This window comes from Malus domestica, chromosome 10 (assembly GCF_042453785.1).
Source record: "Malus domestica chromosome 10, GDT2T_hap1".
NCBI lineage: Eukaryota > Viridiplantae > Streptophyta > Magnoliopsida > Rosales > Rosaceae > Malus > Malus domestica.
In genome coordinates this window covers 20,068,384-20,086,084 of record NC_091670.1, presented here as the reverse complement: position 1 = coordinate 20,086,084, position 17,701 = coordinate 20,068,384, and the positions used below count along the sequence as shown (strand labels likewise).

At 37.8% G+C, this 17,701-nt stretch overlaps 1 long non-coding RNA gene and 2 pseudogenes across 1 annotated transcript; 2 read left to right on the top strand and 1 right to left on the bottom strand.

Annotated features, from left to right (window-relative positions):
* Nucleotides 1-269: 269 nt before the first annotated feature.
* LOC114827596 (uncharacterized) lies at nt 270-2,271 on the bottom strand. The gene is made up of 2 exons (XR_003776698.2): nt 757-2,271; nt 270-541 (listed from the first exon to the last, which is right to left on the bottom strand). It is a non-coding gene; the product is annotated as an uncharacterized lncRNA (long non-coding RNA).
* A 6,619-nt stretch (nt 2,272-8,890) lies between these two features.
* LOC114827394 (non-functional pseudokinase ZED1-like) lies at nt 8,891-10,003 on the top strand (annotated as a pseudogene).
* A 3,567-nt stretch (nt 10,004-13,570) lies between these two features.
* LOC114827595 (serine/threonine-protein kinase ZRK1-like) lies at nt 13,571-15,755 on the top strand (annotated as a pseudogene).
* The last annotated feature ends 1,946 nt before the right edge of the window (nt 15,756-17,701 follow it).

Genomic DNA, 17,701 nt, shown 5'->3' with positions numbered 1-17,701 from the left:
ATTTTGTCGGGGTGAGTGTGGACACGAAAGATGGTGTTGGATTCCTAATTGACAACAAAATTCAGAAAATGAGTGATTGACATATTCGATGCTGCCATCACTTCGTAAATATTTAATAGATGTGTTAAATAGGTTACGAACCATTGCAACAAAGGTTTGGAAATGTGTAAAGACTTTAGACTTCTTTTTCATGGGGTAAATCCAAGAATAACGAGTATAATTGTCAGTGAATAATACGTAATAACGAAAGCCAGAAACAGAGGTAGTAGTGGACATCCAAACATCAGAATGTATAATATAAAATGGAGTAGTAGCCCTTGCATTATTTAATTGAAAAGGAAGTTGTGTGGACTTGCCTAAAGCACAACTTTTACAAAAAAAACTTGGAAGAAAATGACTTAAAGCCTAAACTAGAGCTAAGACGAGACAAAATCGAGGATGAATGGTGACTGAGACGGTGATGCCAAGGGGTGAAGGATGAAACGGCAAGGGCCTGTGGTGAGGAGAGTGATAATGGATAAAGGCCATCTCTACATGGGCCCTGAAACAATAAAGCATCAGTGTGTAAATCATAGATACGATAGAAGGACGGAAAGAAACAAATAACGACATTGTTATCATGTGTAAAGCGTGCAACAGACAAGAAGTTTTTACGTAAGGACAGAACAAGAAAGACATTACGAAGATTAAACGGAATAGACTTAAGAGAAATAGGAATTGTAACAGTGGATGTAATGTTTAAAGAATCACCATTACCCAATTGAACGGAGTTAGGACCACGATAAGACTGTGGATGGGGGAGGGCATTAGGATCGCCCGTCATGTGGTGGGTAGCGCCGGTGTCGTGAAACCAAATGTTGAGATCCTGATAAAAAACCACCTGAGAGCCCGCAAAAGGGGGAAAAGGTTCTAGGCCGCCATAGCGATGTGGACAGTGTGCAGCACTATGCTGTGAGGTGTAGCAAGTGTGGCACCAAGGGCCGGGGCCCAGTAAACTAGAGGTGGGGCGCCCAAAGAACCCACGCGGGCCTGGCCAATAAGAGGGATTAGAGGGCCCATGCGAAGGTTACGGAAAAGGTTGCTTAGAATTGAATGGATGAGGCCCATTCCATTGTTGTTGTTGATTGCGGGGATTGGTATTCCTGCTAGGACGCCAGCTGGAGGCATGACGCTACGGACCACTGTTCCGTTGGGGACGGCCGTTCTAGTTGCTATTGCGACTGCCAGAGGACTGAGAAGAAGCACGAGCTTGGTGAGTAATAATGAGGGGAGTTTGCAAAGCGGCAGTAGTGGTGGAGGTGTGAGGGTTCTGAAGATCAAAAGCTTCAATCTTAGAGGTCAACTCATCAAAGGTAAGAAGGGGGTGACATTGATGATAGTAGTGGTAAGGGTAAGGTAGTCAAATCTAAGACTACGGAGAACAGCGGTGATGAAGTCTTTAGGATCGACGAGACGGCCGATAGCAGCGAGTTTATCAGCAAAAGATTAAGCATGCTGAAGATAGTCAGTAATAGAGCGAGATCCTTTGGAAGGATCAAGCAGTTGGTAATGCAAGGTAGCGGAGTTGAGAATAGAGCCGTGGGCTAAGCGCCGTTGAAGACAGGCCCAAACTGCTTGGGTGGAGTCATGGCCCACGACGAGAGCAAGGACGGGTTCTGTCAAGGTAGTAGTGATGGAGCTTACGACCAACTGATCGTGTTGGTACCATAGGGTAAAAGCGGGGTTGGGAATGGTAAAGGTAGTAGTCACGGAAGAACTATGGGAGTCAGAAGCGGCAAGGGAAGAGGTGGTAGTGACGGTGAGGGTGGTCGATGGGGGTGGGTGGGAGCCATCAACAAACTTCCACAGATCATGACCAACAAGAAATGGCTTGATCTGACGAAGCCACGTGAGGTAATTGGAGTTATTGAGTTTGAGAAACTGGGCAATAACAGGTCCAGGAAGTGGAGAGGTAGATGACATGATGAGAAGTAAGATCGAGAAAGGTTGTTAAGCCAGGGAAAGGGATGATACCATGTAGAAATATATATTAAGAGAAAGAGCACAGTAAACATGAAGCAATAATATTAGTGGAAGTCATACTTTTCCATTACTTATAATCAGGTATAAATATACAAGTTTACAGAGAGTCCTAAAGGGATTGTGTAGCTCCCAATACAAATCCTTACGGGATTACAAATCTCTAAGATAAAGGAATAATATACAGAAGATAATTATGGAGATTATGACAAAGGTAAAGACGCAAAGGTAAAGACGTGTATAAACTGTTTTTCATTACTCTTGTCAAAGACCAAAATACAATTGTTATCTCTCTAACTATATATAGTAACCAGAAAACTTAATGACTAAGAAATCTTATAACTACCAAAAGATACAAGATTGTGACTAAGAAATCTTTAAGGTTCATCACACTCAATGCGCACTCTACTCATACTTTTACACTAATTTATTTGTACTTTTACACATTATTTCCATATTACGGTTTCGTCACGTTCCAGATGTCAGTCTGCGTCCCTCGATTTTGGTGTCCCTGTGGATATCTGCGTTGGGGTGTGTCACCAATTGTGTTGTCTTCGTTTTAGACTTAAAAATTCGTTACACGTGAGGAAGCGTGTTGAGAGTGAATCTCACATCAGAAAAAGAGGGATCTTGCATGTGCTTATAAGTATTTGAGCTACACCTCATATTACCAATTAATTTTATAATGAAACCTCAACTTTTTCACCAACTGCCCTATGATCATCCTCCTTCTGTAAATGAAGATTCGTGATAAAACTTTGTAGATGTTTTCTATTTTCGAAAGTTCGATGAAACTTCCAATGACCACTGCTTCTTCATGAAAATTACATCGTGGGGTTCTACGGATATGTCTTACTTTCCAGCTCCTTTTTTTTTGTTTGTGTGTAATTGACAATTTTTTTGTCTGGTAACGAAAAAACAAAATTACTAGTTTCATTTAGTTTTCTTTGGCCGGCAGATACCACTGCATGTCATTCTTCACAGCGCGGATCATTCGATGCCACCGTGGACCTTACAAAGCATAATAAAATTCAACACTGATTATGGGAGTAGCTACAACTTCTGCTCTGCTTGCACAGACCATCTGCAGTGGATTCGCTTGAGAAATTGATCGATTACTGTTTACTTGGTGCAATCCAATTCCAACCCTAAGAGGCCTTTGGTGGTATACAAGTATCAGTTGAGATAAAACAATGCCTTCAAAACTGCTGCAATTTAAAGTTATAATTTTCATTCTCTATAGAGCTTTAATTTCGAACCGGAATTCGTATTTTAATTGGTTAACTATTTTTTGTACCAGGATCTCAAAGCTGCCGTGCTTGAGAAGGGAGGAAAGAGATATTGAGTCATCATACTACAAGAACCTGAGAAAATGATTAGAGGAACTCATTGCTTCTTGTGATAGAGAGTCTCACCCTATCTGTTACTTTGCTGATGAGCTCATGAGAGCAACCACAATTTCTGTTCATCTCGCCTTGTAAAAAGTGGTTCATACTACGAAATGTTCAGGGGATTTCTAGATGGCCGATCAATTATCATTACAAAGTACATGGTTAGGTCTTACAGTTGTCATTTCGGTACAGATGAGCACCCATGAGAATGTTTTGAAACTTGCTTAGAGCTTCCTATACCAGCTCTGGTGCATGAATATGCATCAAAAGGAGTTCTCAACTCTGATGGAACCTTAACAGGAGCTAATTGTTGGAGAACAATTCATAAATAAATAAAAAATAACAGAACTCGAAATTGTAGAATATTTATTGATCAAAATACATGTTGTGCATAATGAAATACAAAAATAAATACAAGAATATCAATGGTACTAACGTGATTACAGAAGGTAGAGGTTAGTGTAATAGCTATGTCCTTCGAACAGTATTTCCGTCCCACTCTTGTGCTTGTGGTTCAACAATGTCTGCAAGACTAGGATTCAAGTACCAAATTTACAACCCGCACTGGATTCTAGAACTCTAGCGAATTTGCTTTGTGTGTTTACTCTCTGGAAATTTCGTACGGAAGAAAGGAGGAAGAAAAGATGGTCTAGAATGGAACTGAGGACTCCAGCTATATAGGCTCTTTCATACCTCTTCAAATACCTTTTGGATGTATATGAAGCTATATACAACTCTTTCCAAAGAGTTGTGTCTATTAATCAAAACGTTTTTAATTAAATTTTAATTAAAAACTTAACTCGAAAATTAAAACTAATTGATCAGATTAATTTTAATTATTAGGCCCCAAGTGCCCCAAGGCCCTTCTCTTGATTAATTAATATTAATTTATATTAATATTATGGTATAATCATCAAGCCTAATCCACATAATTGGTGGTCCAAGCCTCAAACCCATTCCAAATGGTCCAACACCTAATTAATATTGTAGAGGACAAAACATATATAAAGGTCATTGGGAATCTTGTTTTCTCCAATGTGGGACAAGAATCTCAAAACTCTAACACTAATTACCGTAAACTTCTATTACCATGGAATACTAGATTGCGTATTGCCAAGCAAATTATTAGTGCAGTTACATATCTCCATACCGCTCTACTAAGGCGCATAATTCATTGGGATCTGAAACCCCACTGCATTTTCTTGGACGACGACTATACTCCCAAGCTCTCACACTTCTCTCTCTCCACAACAATTCCTCCTAATCAATTGGATGTTGAAGTTGATTGCGTGCTAGTGATAGGAGCATATTTATGCGACTTAGTTAGCTTGTTTTCTTGCATTTTCATAGTTAGTTTCTGTTTATTATAGCAATTTAAGCTATTTTCGTGTGTTTGTAGGTTCAAATGACAAAGTTGGCAAGAAAGTGCAATTTGGAGCATTTTGGAGCAGTTTTGGGCCAAGAATGGATAGCATATGAATGGAGCAAGGTGGATGGATGTTTTTGAAGTTCAGGCTAGGAATGTGCTGAAAAGATGAACAAAATAAATTCAAGACAAAGAAGATAAGGAATCAACTAAAAAGAAGGAACATTATCCAAAACCTTATCCAACCTTATCCTATCTAAACTAACCTTATCTTATCTTATCATATCTTAAGCTTATCCTACCTTAATTCCAACTGCAATGTGGAATCAATTTCATATTAGATCACCTAAAAACATGGTTCTAGAAGCCCTATCACTTATCCTAAGAATGTGTCGCACCTAGCCTTCTAGAAATCATATTTCCTGCTGCAAAGAACAATCATTTTCCTCCCTGGAATCTGAAATTGAATAGTCCTTATTCCTTGATGATTTGGAGTCCTAATTCTCCTCCTACTCACCCTAGCCATGCCTTACATTCTCCTTATAAATATAAAGTGCCGCATCATTCAGAAATCACCCACCATTCACCATAATTTCGCACCATACACACTCATATACATACATCCCTCTAGTGCCGCAACTTTGCAAGGAGAAAGGAGAGGAGACCCCTGGAGCCGTTCTTGCCATTCAAGATGTTGGGTTGTTGGGGCGTTTTCTAGGTGTATTCTATCTTTGCTTTCAATGTTTAACTTTAATTGGCTTTGTTTAATTGCGAACATGAGGAACTAATTTCATTATAGTTAGAGGAGAATTCAAAGCCATGAACATATAAGTGATATGAATTGATTACATCTAGTTATGATTTCATAAACCGTGAATGCAATTCACTTATCTGTTTGATTGATAACTTATTCTTGTGTGTTAATTAAGGATGCATACTTAGTTTGCATACAAGGATTTGATGCTAGAATATAAGGGAATTTCACCTAATAGTTATGAACTTATATTCACAAGTAGTAGAGGTTGCTAGTCACGATCGTGTTAAGTAAGTTCTTGGCAGGAGTATCATGCTGTTCATAGTTACGAATGCTTTGTCAATGCTTATGATTTTCATAGAACTTAATGATCTTTGATATGTATCTCTATTATGTTGTTCATATAGGGAACTTGATAAGAATAATTTGGTTGTGTCGCTGAGTCTAATTCAATGAAATTAGGAAAATCTGAGGGTTAATTAGTGTTGTTCACGGTTAATCTGGGGCATTGTCATTCATGGTTTATCGGAAGAGTAACTGAAAATCGATTTGTATGCATGTGTCATGTGTGGAGAAGGACCTCTAACTAGCCATTCACCCTTAAAATCACAAATTTCGTCCAAAGTATTTAGAGTCTTTAAACCTGCTTAGTTTAAGTTTAAATTGGTCCAAAAACCAAACCCCCCCCTCTTTCTATTTCATGTTTTCTAGGTTAGAATCTGTCCAATTGGTGTCTTTTCATTGTTTTGAGTCTTGTTAGTTTAGAATTCGTCCAAAGTCATCCTTAGTGTTAGTTTGGAGTCAGTTTGCTTGTTTTGTGCCGTTTTAAGTAGTTTGAGTCAGTTTTGATTCCTAAGAGTCTAGTTTAATGTTTTCAAGCCTAGTTAAGTGTTTTGAGTTAAATTTGAGTAGATTAGCATCCCTCCTAATCCCCGGCCTAGAATGATCCCTATTTATCCATATATACTACAATTATCAAAAAGAGGATTTAATTTGTGTGCTAGTTTAATATCACATAAGCTAGGAACATTTTCATACATTGATCCTGTCTAAATCCGTTCTAACCGCATCTCAGAAAAATCAGATGTTTACAGCTTTAGCGTGATTTTACTTGTATTCTTCACCGGAAAAAAATGCTCCCTCCATAGAAAACTTGGAAGAAGGTTATAGTCAATTTTTGAGTATGTGGAATCGCATGCTGACCAGTTTGAAACAATTGTGGACCCGAAAATATTCGAGGAGGTAGGGGGTGATGAGCAAGTACTGCAGCAGTTGCATGATTTCCTACAACTGGCATTGTCATGCACTCAATACGAAATTGAAAGAAGGCCATATATGACCGACGTAGCCAGAGAACTCGTTCGAATTGACGAGTCTACTTTTCCTAGCTAGCTTTAATCCACATCTGTTATCATAAGTTCTGAATATCGGTTCAACAGCGTGATTGTGTTTGGAAGCCGATTAGTCTCTTCTGTAACAAATATTGGTCGTGTTGTTTTTAATTTGTTACTACTATATTCATTTTGCTATTAATTTGTAACAAATTTGTAAGATCAAGTCTCTTTGAATTTCTAGTGAACTTTTACGTTGCATATATAGCAATGAACCTGGAAACTGTAAAATACTATAGTCTCATTTAATTCAAAAAGTCACCTAATATAAATTGTCATATATATATATATATTTTAACAAATGATATTATTTACACTAAGGAGAATGAGATGGACTTAGGGCTGATTTGGTATTGTTGTGCTTTGAAAAAAAACTGCTATGAGAATAAGTGACTGTGAAATAAATCAGCAGAGTGTTTGGTAAACTTTTTTGTAAAAGTGCTTTTGGAAAAAAAAGCAGTCTGATAGTGGGTCTTTTCATTAAAGGAGCACTGTAGCTCCGTGTGCTTTGAAAAAAAACCAGTTTTCCAAAGTTGCAAATAGCAGCTTCAGCCTTTTCCTTTGATTTCAGCTTATTCTCATAGCAGCTTCCAAAATAAGCTCTTTTTTTTCAGTTTACCAAACACCTAAAACCCTCACAGCTTTTTTTCATGGGTGCTTTTTTTTTTAAGCACCTCACTCCCAAACCACCCCTTAGCCTCATAATGAGCTAGCACTAATGTGGTTTAAATTCGTCTTTGGCGAGAATCGAATTTAAGGCCTCTCACTTATAAGTGAAAAAGAATACTATTAGGCCGTAATACTAAGTGGCATAAATTACACTATATTATATATAAGGGGGAAAATATCTGCAGAAAATAACTAACCAAAAACATTATTTTCCTTCTTCATTCTCTACGTAACAAAATTATCTTCTCTAGTTTGAAGTGTTTGATAGTGTAAAATATAGTTTGGAATTCATTGCATCCACAAGGCTTGTTTAAACTATATGCCTCACTGGACTTACATGGACGTCTCCACGTAATACAAGACTTTTCAACCTTGTCCACATCATCAATGAAATAAGACAAGTTGCCACATCACCTCCTGACTGTGTGCACATATCAATCCCATTGCTCAAGAAGGTCAAAGTGACTACAAAATGAGGACTAGAGCTCCAAGAAAAGGAAGTTGCGGCAAAGGCAGCCAGAATTTTCAAACCAAACACATGAACAACATAATGGGATGACGTAGAGCGCGTGTGGTCATTTGGTTTCACACGTGGAACAATCAACTTTGGTACCATGAAAAAAGTTGAGGTTCCACCGTAAAACCAATTGGCAATATGGTGAGTAGCCCAACATTTTATAAGCTCATACAAGGTCCCTCCTTCCATCAATGTGGGACTCATTCTCAACATGCTCTCTCTTGTGTTGCGAATTTTTGAGCCTAACACATGGACAACACAATGAGATGACGTGGAACACATGTAGCCGTTTGGGTTCACATGTAGGGCAACCTACTTTGATACCATGAGGAAAGTTGGGGTTTCACCATAAAACCAATTGGTAATATGGGAAGTAGCCTAACTTGCTTATAAGCCCATGCAAGGTCTCTCCTCTCATCAATGTGGGATTCATTTTCAACACACCCTCTCACTTGTGGCGAATTTTCAAGCCTAACACATGGATAACACAATGAGGTGACGTGGAGCGCTTGTGGCCGTTTGACTTCACACGTGGAACAACCTGCTTTGATACCATGAAAAAAGTTGAGGTTCCACCGTAAAATCAATTGGCAATTGGGGAGTATCCAATGGAGTATAATTGCTGTATGCGCTGTTTTCACATACCATCTGCAATAGAATCAGTGGATGAATTGATCGATAACTGTTTAACATTGCGCACTCTGAACAATGCCATCCAAAGTCCTGTAGCTTTCCGTGGAGTTTCTTTCCTTTTGACTATTTTATCTTCTTTCCTGTGTATATATGTATATATTTTGTACCAGTTTCTCCTTGCGTCCAAGTGTAAGAAAGGCTGAAAGGGAGAGCTCATTCTTGAAAAATGGAAGCATGTTATTGGAGGATTTTATTGCTTCGTGTGATGGAAAATCTAGCCCTATTCACACATACTCTGCTGATGAGCTCGTCAAGGCAACTGACAATTTTGATCCTTCTTGCCTTATAAGTGAGGATTCATTCTTCCAACTGTTCAGAGGTTTCCTAGATGACGGCTCAGTTCTCATTAAGAAGTACTTCCAAGGGCCCTGGCCTATTGAGGTTGAAGTTACATCCATGGCCAGTCATGATATTATCATATTGATGCAGATGAGTACGCATAAGAACGTTTTGAAACTCTTGGGCTGCTGCTTAGAGTTCTCTATACCAGCTCTGGTGCTTGAATACGTAGCAAAAGGAGTTCTCGACCACCATGGATGTTTAGGGGATACTGAATCATTACCACGGAAAACTAGAATGCTAATTGCAAAGAAAGTTGCAAATGCACTTGCATATCTCCATACTGCCTTTTCCAGGCCCATCATTCATAGGGATCTAAACCCCACATGCATTTTCTTGGACGATGACTACTTTCCCAAACTCTCCAACTTTTCACTATCGATCACGATTCCTCCTCAACAATTGCACGTTGAAGATGATGTGAAAGGAACGTGAAAGGAACATATAGGTATGCTGACCCTACCTACATGGCAACTGGGTACATTACCGAAAAACAGATTTTTATAGCTTTGGTGTGGTTTTACTTGTATTCTTGATGGGACAAAAAATTCAGGATGTGGATTAAGCAGCAGCAGAAGGACCCATCAGTTCCTAAATAAGTGAAATTACATGCTTCCAATGGTCAATACAAGACAATTGTGGATCCTTGCATTCTTGAGAAAGTCAGGGCAGATGAGCAAGCACATCAGCAATTGATATTATACTATATATTTTACCCTAATCTTAGTATTAATTTATTGATTATTTTGTAGAATTTTAATACTTTGAATTGTATTTCCAATGTAGGACATTCGACTTCTTCTAGAGAAAAACATGATCAAACCGATGAATTTTGAAGTGATTCCAATTGGAAAGGGTTTGTGAGTCTTTCAAGATGATTGTATCAAAATTCCATAGTTTTCTACGAATCCGTTTGACCGTGGAGATGAAATAAAGGCCCAGCGCGCAATTTTCCCAGATTGATGTTTATAGACATTTTAGGCATTTTGAAGGTCAAGATGGAATGTTTTGAGGAAGATTCATCTTGGGAATTTGTAGGGGACATCTTAAGATTTCAAAAGAGACATTTTGGGACCAAATCGGAGTTGATTTGGTCGGTCAAAAGTCTAATTTTCTGAGAAGTCCGAATTTTAGTTCAAATAGGAAACCTTTAATTTCTGTTTTATTATTTTTATTATGTTTCCTGGTTTTATTCTAAGACCTTTTAGGCCTCGTTTGTTTGACCTCCTTAGCTAGGACTGGACTAGCTAGGACTAATAACCCATGTTTGGTGCAAGCCGGGATTGAGTTTAGTGGGATTAAGTCGGACTCGTGCCGACTAAATCCTTCGTTAGCTGGGCTTAGCGAGAGCCCCCGAAAATGAGGGGATTGCTAGTCCCGTTTCCCTGCTTCCCCTCACTTTGCCTCACCCCACACCTGAGAACTTGCCCTCCCACTGTCTTTCTCCCCACCTCCCTCTCATCTGTCCATAAGATCTCCAAGTCAGAGACCCAGAAAACCCAAAAAAGCCAAAAACCCAGAAAACTCAGAAATCGAAAGCAGATTCAACCCCATCTCCCACCTTCAAGCCACTCATGCATGCATTCCGCCGCCAACTCCTAAATTTTCATTTTCGTTCTTGCTCTTTGGTTTGATTTTAAGATTTGCAGGGGATTTTGTGAGAGGAATAGAAGAGGCAGAGAGAGATTTGCAGTGAAGAGGAAGAGAGGAAAAGAGGCAGAGGGAAGAAAAAGAGGGATTTGGACGGAATAGAGGCAGAGGGAAGAGAGAGAGAGAGGGATTTGGACGGAAAAAAGGCAGAGGGAAGAGAGAGAGGGATTTGGATGGAAAAGGATGCAGTGTGCGGACGAAAACATGAGAGAAGAAGATGATTAAAACTTGACCAAAATAATGTTTCTAGAAAGGAAAATGATTATTTAATAATAAAATATTAATATATATAAATTAAATTAATGATAAAATATTGTAAATATAAAATTTAATAATATAATATATGAGTCCTGCTTTTTAATCCGACACAGCACCAAACGCTTCACTAAGTTAATCCAGCTTAGTCTAGTCTAAGCCAGTCCAGCTTAGTCCCTGCAGCTAGTCCAGTCCGAGACAGTCCGGTGCAACAAACGCCCCCTTAGGGTTTTATTTTGTAGTGGTATAAATAAGGCTTTTTAGCCATTAGGGTTTTAACATTAGGAGAGGAGGAAACACATGCACACTTTAGAGAGTTTTTCAAGTTTATTTTCTAGGTGTTTTCTATCCTTATTCTTAATAATATTTTGTTTTATGATTGTTCGTAACTAGTTCTTTTGCTAGGGCGATGCCATGAGCCTTAGCATGAATATGTTAGCTTATGAATGGATGCATGCTTACTTTGAATTATTAATCATCACGATTAAAACTATCTAATTGTCTTAGTGATTCGCGACCATTAAGATTTTTAGACAAGTAATTTGATGCAATTTCTGTTGGAACATTACCCTGAAATTGAGGAGGGCTTCTTGTGATTAGTAATTGTAAGTTCACTTAAGGTGAACATCACGCTCTTAAGGGTTGCATGGTTTTTCAAGGGTTTTCACAAAACTTAATGAGTCTTGCATGTTTATATTTGATCTGAACATCACAGATGGGTTGCATGTTAGATATATGTTTTCGCTTGAGCATCACGAGGAAAATATGCATTAGGAAAACCTAACATTCAAAGCATGTATGTGGAAATTTACAAGTAATTAGTAGAATTGCATAGGATTGTAACGGTGACGGTTGAACCCTAGGACTTTTACAAATTGATTTTTTTTTAAATTGTTCTCTAGTTAATTTATTTAATTGTCTTTAATTTAAAATCGTTTTTATTATTTTAAATTCCAAAATCATCCTTTTCACAACTTTGTTCTAAATAATTAGCTAAGTATTAGTATAAATACAAATTATTCATTCAATCCCTATGGAAACGACCTTGCTTGAGCTGCTATACCACGACAACCTTGTTCTTGCAAGTATTTTTAAGTGTTTTTATCCCTTCTTTTGTAGGTGGTAAAATTCCTTATGAAGAAATTGGCGCAAGACCATGCATGATGGATATTGTAGCCAAAGAACTTGTCCGAATTGAGAAGTCTATCCTGTGTTACCAAGAATCAAGATTACTTTGTGTTTGATAAATATCAACAATCAATGATAAATTTATATATACTAATAAATCATAACTGCTAATAAATAATTTAACAGAGTATGAACAAAACGAAATAATATTAGCAGACAAACTGAAGATCGAGGCTTGTGTACTGCAATGTCCTTGAAACAGAAATTCTGTCCCTACTTAGTGCTTGTAGTTCTACGGACGTCTGCTTCACCAGGATTCAACGATCTATGTCAGAATTCCAGCGGCGGAAAACTTGACTTCTGGCGAATTTCTTTGTGGTTTTCTCAATAAAAATGTTAAGAATTTTATTTTTCTGTGTTCTAAATGTCTGCTTCACCAGGATTCAACGATCTATGTCAGAATTCCAGCGGCGGAAAACTTGACTTCTGGCGAATTTCTTTGTAGTTTTCTCGATAAAAATGTTAAGAATTTTATTTTTTTGTGTTCTAAATGTCATGCAGATGGATGTATATATAATAGGTTTATGCATGTTTGCAACAGGTATGACAATGAGATGCTCTTTGTGGTTCTCTCAGTAAAAATGCTAAGATTTTTATTTTTCTGTATTCTAAATGCCATGTAGATGGATGTATATATAATAGGTTTATGCATGTTTGCAACAGGTATGACAATGAGATGCGTCTGTTGGGAGACATCTTTTCAAAGGGGTTCTTCGCTCTCTGGTGTTCTTTCATTTTAGATGAAGTCTGTTGATATAAAATATAAATATTATTTGAGCTTGAGCATATATTAATTATCAATTTATTAGTACACCCCAAAGCCCAATCCCAATATTGAGCCCAATTTTATTCTTCATGGTCCATTACTTCAATCAATTTCTATAAGGGATAAAGCCTTATAAAGTGAGAGAACCTTTTGGTAGTGACCAATATGGGACAATGAAATTTCTACTCAAAATTTCCAACACTTTGAATGTCTAAATAGGATATAGATCGGTTCAACAATACTTTATGGTTTCCTATTTCTAGTTATTTAGCAGAGAGATGGTCGCTACCTAGTCTTCATTCATGTATATATTTTTGTGCTCAATGATTTCAAGGCAAGTTCGATTTTCATTTTTCTCTAAATTCGTACGATTTCTTAATGTTGCACTTTGCGTTTGCTAATGAATATGTACATGTATCTGAACCAATCCCTCCTTTTCCGTATTTTCTTTGACTTTGCTCCCAAAACTTAGCAACTTCTCTTTCTCTATGACAAACCCTCATTTGCAATCGCAATCTCTTTTTTATATTTGATACATTTATACGACTACTCTCACCCGTCTTCAACGAAATATGTACACTGTGTCACGCTCTATAAGGATATGTGGCAGAAGATTTGTGAACTGGGAGGTAGGTTTTTAGGAGATTGTAACGATACGTAGTTGTGGATACTTGTGTGCTTTCATATATTATGTATGTCAGCTTCCTAATTTCCTGCTCCCTTCCTCCATTCATCGTATTGACTAATAATCTTTTTTTCTAATATGGGGGTGTTTCATGTAACTTTCTTACTCGGCCCCACTGCATATATCTTATTTCAAGCAGGGAAGATGATTGGATGACATGTTGACCTTGTAAAGCATATAGCAATAAATTTCAGAACTATAATCATATTCTCAAATGAAAGCCATCAGCAGAAGAATACGAAAATAATGGAGCAGAACTGCTGCTCTGCTTGCACGTGCCATACACAGCTCGTTCAAGTACTGTTTACCTGGTGCAATCTAGTCCAATCCTAAGCGGCCTTGGTGCTACACAAAACAAAAATAAATAAAATAAAATAACTCTTGCAATTGTAAGTTATAGGTTTCAGGAGAACATAGATCAGTTGTTGTGTATGTGAGTTCACGTGCTTACCAGTTGCAGATGATCGTAGAACCTAAAATCTTTGAGGAGGTAGGGTGCTAGCCAGAAAAAAGTGAAAGCAATGCCACCCAAAGTCTTGAAAGTTCTTGTTTTAATCATCATATATGCCTTTATTTGATTTAGACCTGATTTTGAGATATTCCTGTAACTATTTTTGTACTTGTTTTCTAAATCATTGTGTTAAATTTTGATCATCAATCTCAAAGATTTCAGCAGAGGCTGAATCTAAATTTCATGAGGCTGAACCCCAAAGTTCATTTTTTAGGACAGAAACCCTTTAAAGAAGGCCAGATTCTTGCCTTTGTAATCTAGTACCACAATAGGATTATAGGAGCAAGAAATCCAACACGCTATATTTTATGTTTTTTTTTTTTCAGGTTCGAACAAATAAGAATGCTTATATATAATCTTTTAGACTTTCGTGTGAAGTTCATAGGCAAAAAATGAAAGGAAAATACGCTATTCAAGTTATATGGAAGGTGTTCTGTCATATCTTGGTGTGTGTTTTAATTATACATATGCGGGTGTGGATGTGTGTGGGTGTGTGGGTGTGTATTAATCAGGTTCTTCCCATTGCTTACATGTTTCAGAAAGGAGGAAAGAGAGAGATCATTCTTGGATAATGGAAGCATCTTATTGGAGGATCTCATTGCTTCTTGTGATGGAAAATCGAATCCTATTTGTTGTTAATTGTTATTCTGCTGATGAGCTCACGAGGGCAACCAACAACTTCGATCCTTCTTGCCTTATACAAGATTGTTCACCCACTGAAAATAGTCAATTTCCCAGTTCTGTACATGTTTATGGTGGTTACAAAATGTTCAGTGGTTTTCCACACGACTGGTCAATCATTGTTAAGAAGTTTATGGGGACGGGAGGTGAAGCCAAGTCCATGGCCATTCGAGACATTATTATATCAATGCAGATGAGCAACCATAAAAATATTTTGAAACTCTTGGTCTGCAGCTTGGAGATTTCTGTACCAGCTCTTTTTCATGAGTATGCGATGGAAGGAGTTCTCAACGATCAAGGAGGTCTAGGGGGTAGTGAAAATTACTCTTCATTACCATGGAAAACTAGACTGCGTATTGCCAAGCAGCTTGCTAATGCACTTACATATCTCCATACTGCCTGCCTTTCCCATTCCAATCATTCATCGGGATTTAAAACCCAGCTGTATTTGCTTGGGCCATGATTATGTTCCCAAACTCACCAACTTCTCACTCTCCATTTCCATTCCTCCTATGCAGTCTCATGTTGAAGATGATCTGAAAGGGACATTAGGGTACCTTGATCCTTCCTACATGAAGTCTGGTTACATTACACAAAAAAGTGATGTTTATAGCTTTGGTGTGCATTTACTTGTATTCTTAACGGGACAAAAAGTCGTAGATAAATATGACACTGGAGAATACCAATCGATTATTGCATACGTGAAACTACATGTTAGTGAAATCGGGGAGATTCAGACAATGTAGGGGAAGATGAGAAAGTGAAGCAGCAGTTGCAAGATTTCCTACAACTGGCATTGTCATGCACTCGAGGCGAAATTGAAAGAAGGCCATATATGACTGATGTCGCTAGCGAACTCGTTCGAATTGACAAGATATGACTAGTGTTCGGAAGCTGATCAGTGTCTTAAATGTTGAACTCATTGACCTTTGTATGGTGTTGGTTGTTAATGTGTTGCTATTATTTTCATTTTTCCGTTAATTTTCAACGAATATGAAAGCTCAGATTAGATCTCTTTGGATCTCTTGAGCACTTATAAATTGCATTTTCCCATTTTGTTCATTATTCGGTAGGAGTTTTTGACGTTGCCTTTTCTTTCTCAATACAGACATTGATTGTGAATGAGAAGGAAAAAAAAAACAAAAGAAAAAAAAGAAGAAGAGAACAACGTGTTAAAAGTCAATTACATTTCCAAACATTATACAGTACTCTTAGCACTGGCATTCTTGAGGGCTGATGTTTTGCACGGTGGACATGTGATTTTGTAAAATGGTGCAGAATTAGGTCAATCCTTTTCTGTTTGTTTAGCAAAGAGATGGCGAACCTGTAGCTACCTAGTTTGCATTAGTGTATATATCTTTGTGCTCAACGATTTCAAAGCAAGTTTGATTTCCATGTTGCTTACTATTCTTTAGAATATCTTGATGTTGCATTTTCCTTTGGACAAAGACAAATGAAGATCAATCCTTATTACCATGGAGAACTAAATTGTGTATTGTAAAGCGGCTTGTGAATGCAGTTGTGTATCTCCAATTCCGCCTTTCATAAGCACATCATGCGTAGAGATCTAACACCTGCTGTATTTTCTTGGACCATGACTTTGTTCCTAAAACTTAGCAACTTCTCTTTCTCTATAACAGTTCCTCCTTTGCAATACCAAAGTCAATGTTATAGCGCCCTCTCGTTCTTTATATTTAAGGTTGTTATTGAAACTTTGTAAGTGTTTGCGATCTTGTAATTCATTTGAGAATTCAGTGAAACTCCCAACCACATCTGCTTCTTCAATGAAAAGTACGTTGTGGGATTCTGCTGATATGTAGCAGAAGATTTGTGAATAGGGAGCTGGGTTAGGATATGTTAATTTTTTTATGTATATGCTTTATGTCACAGCCTCCTACTTTATACTTTTTTTGTAGTTGACAGATTAATTGTCTTTTCCTTTGTCTATAATATGAAAAAACAAAATAGTAGTTTCATGTAAATTTCTTTGGCCGGGTGTCACCACTGCATGCTATTCATAACAGGCTGATCATTCGATGCCACCATTGACCTTGCAAAAGCACAGCAATAAACTTCAACATTGTCTTCATTAGAGAAAATGAAACTGGCCTGTAGTAGCTACAAGTTCTGCTCTGCTTGCACATACCATCTGCAGTGGACTCGTTGGAGAAGTTGATCGATTACTGTTTATGTGTGATCTAATTCCAATCCTGAAAGGATTTTGGTGCTACACAAGAATCACTTGAGATAAACAATGCCATCAATACTGTTGCAATTGTAAGTTATAGTTTTCCCGCTCATAAGTAACTTTAATTTTAAACCTGAAATTGTATTTTAATTCGTAAACTATTTTCGTACTAGGTTCTCAAAGCTTCCATGCTTGAGAAGCGTGGAAAGAGATATTGAGTCCCCATCTACAAGAACCTAAAAAAATTATTAGAGTATCTCTTTGCTTCTAGTGATGAAATATCTCATCCTATTTGTTGTCGTATAAAACTGGAGGGCTTCCAAGAAATGTAAAGAACACTATGTATTGGGCTTCCACAACTGGGCCTCATGAAAAATATTTGGGGGACTCTAGCCCATTATTTATGTACCGAGGAGCGAACCCTTATTCTATAAAAGGGACTCCCTCACTTTCATTAGAGAGCACCCATTATTTACGTACTGAGGAGCGAACCCTTATTCTATAAAAGGGACTCCCTCACCTTCATTAGGGAGCATCGCCGCCAACTGAGCAACCGCCTCGCCGCGAGCATCACTCCTAACCCATTATTCATGTACTAAGAAGTGAGCCCTTATTCTATAAAAGGGACTCCCTCACCA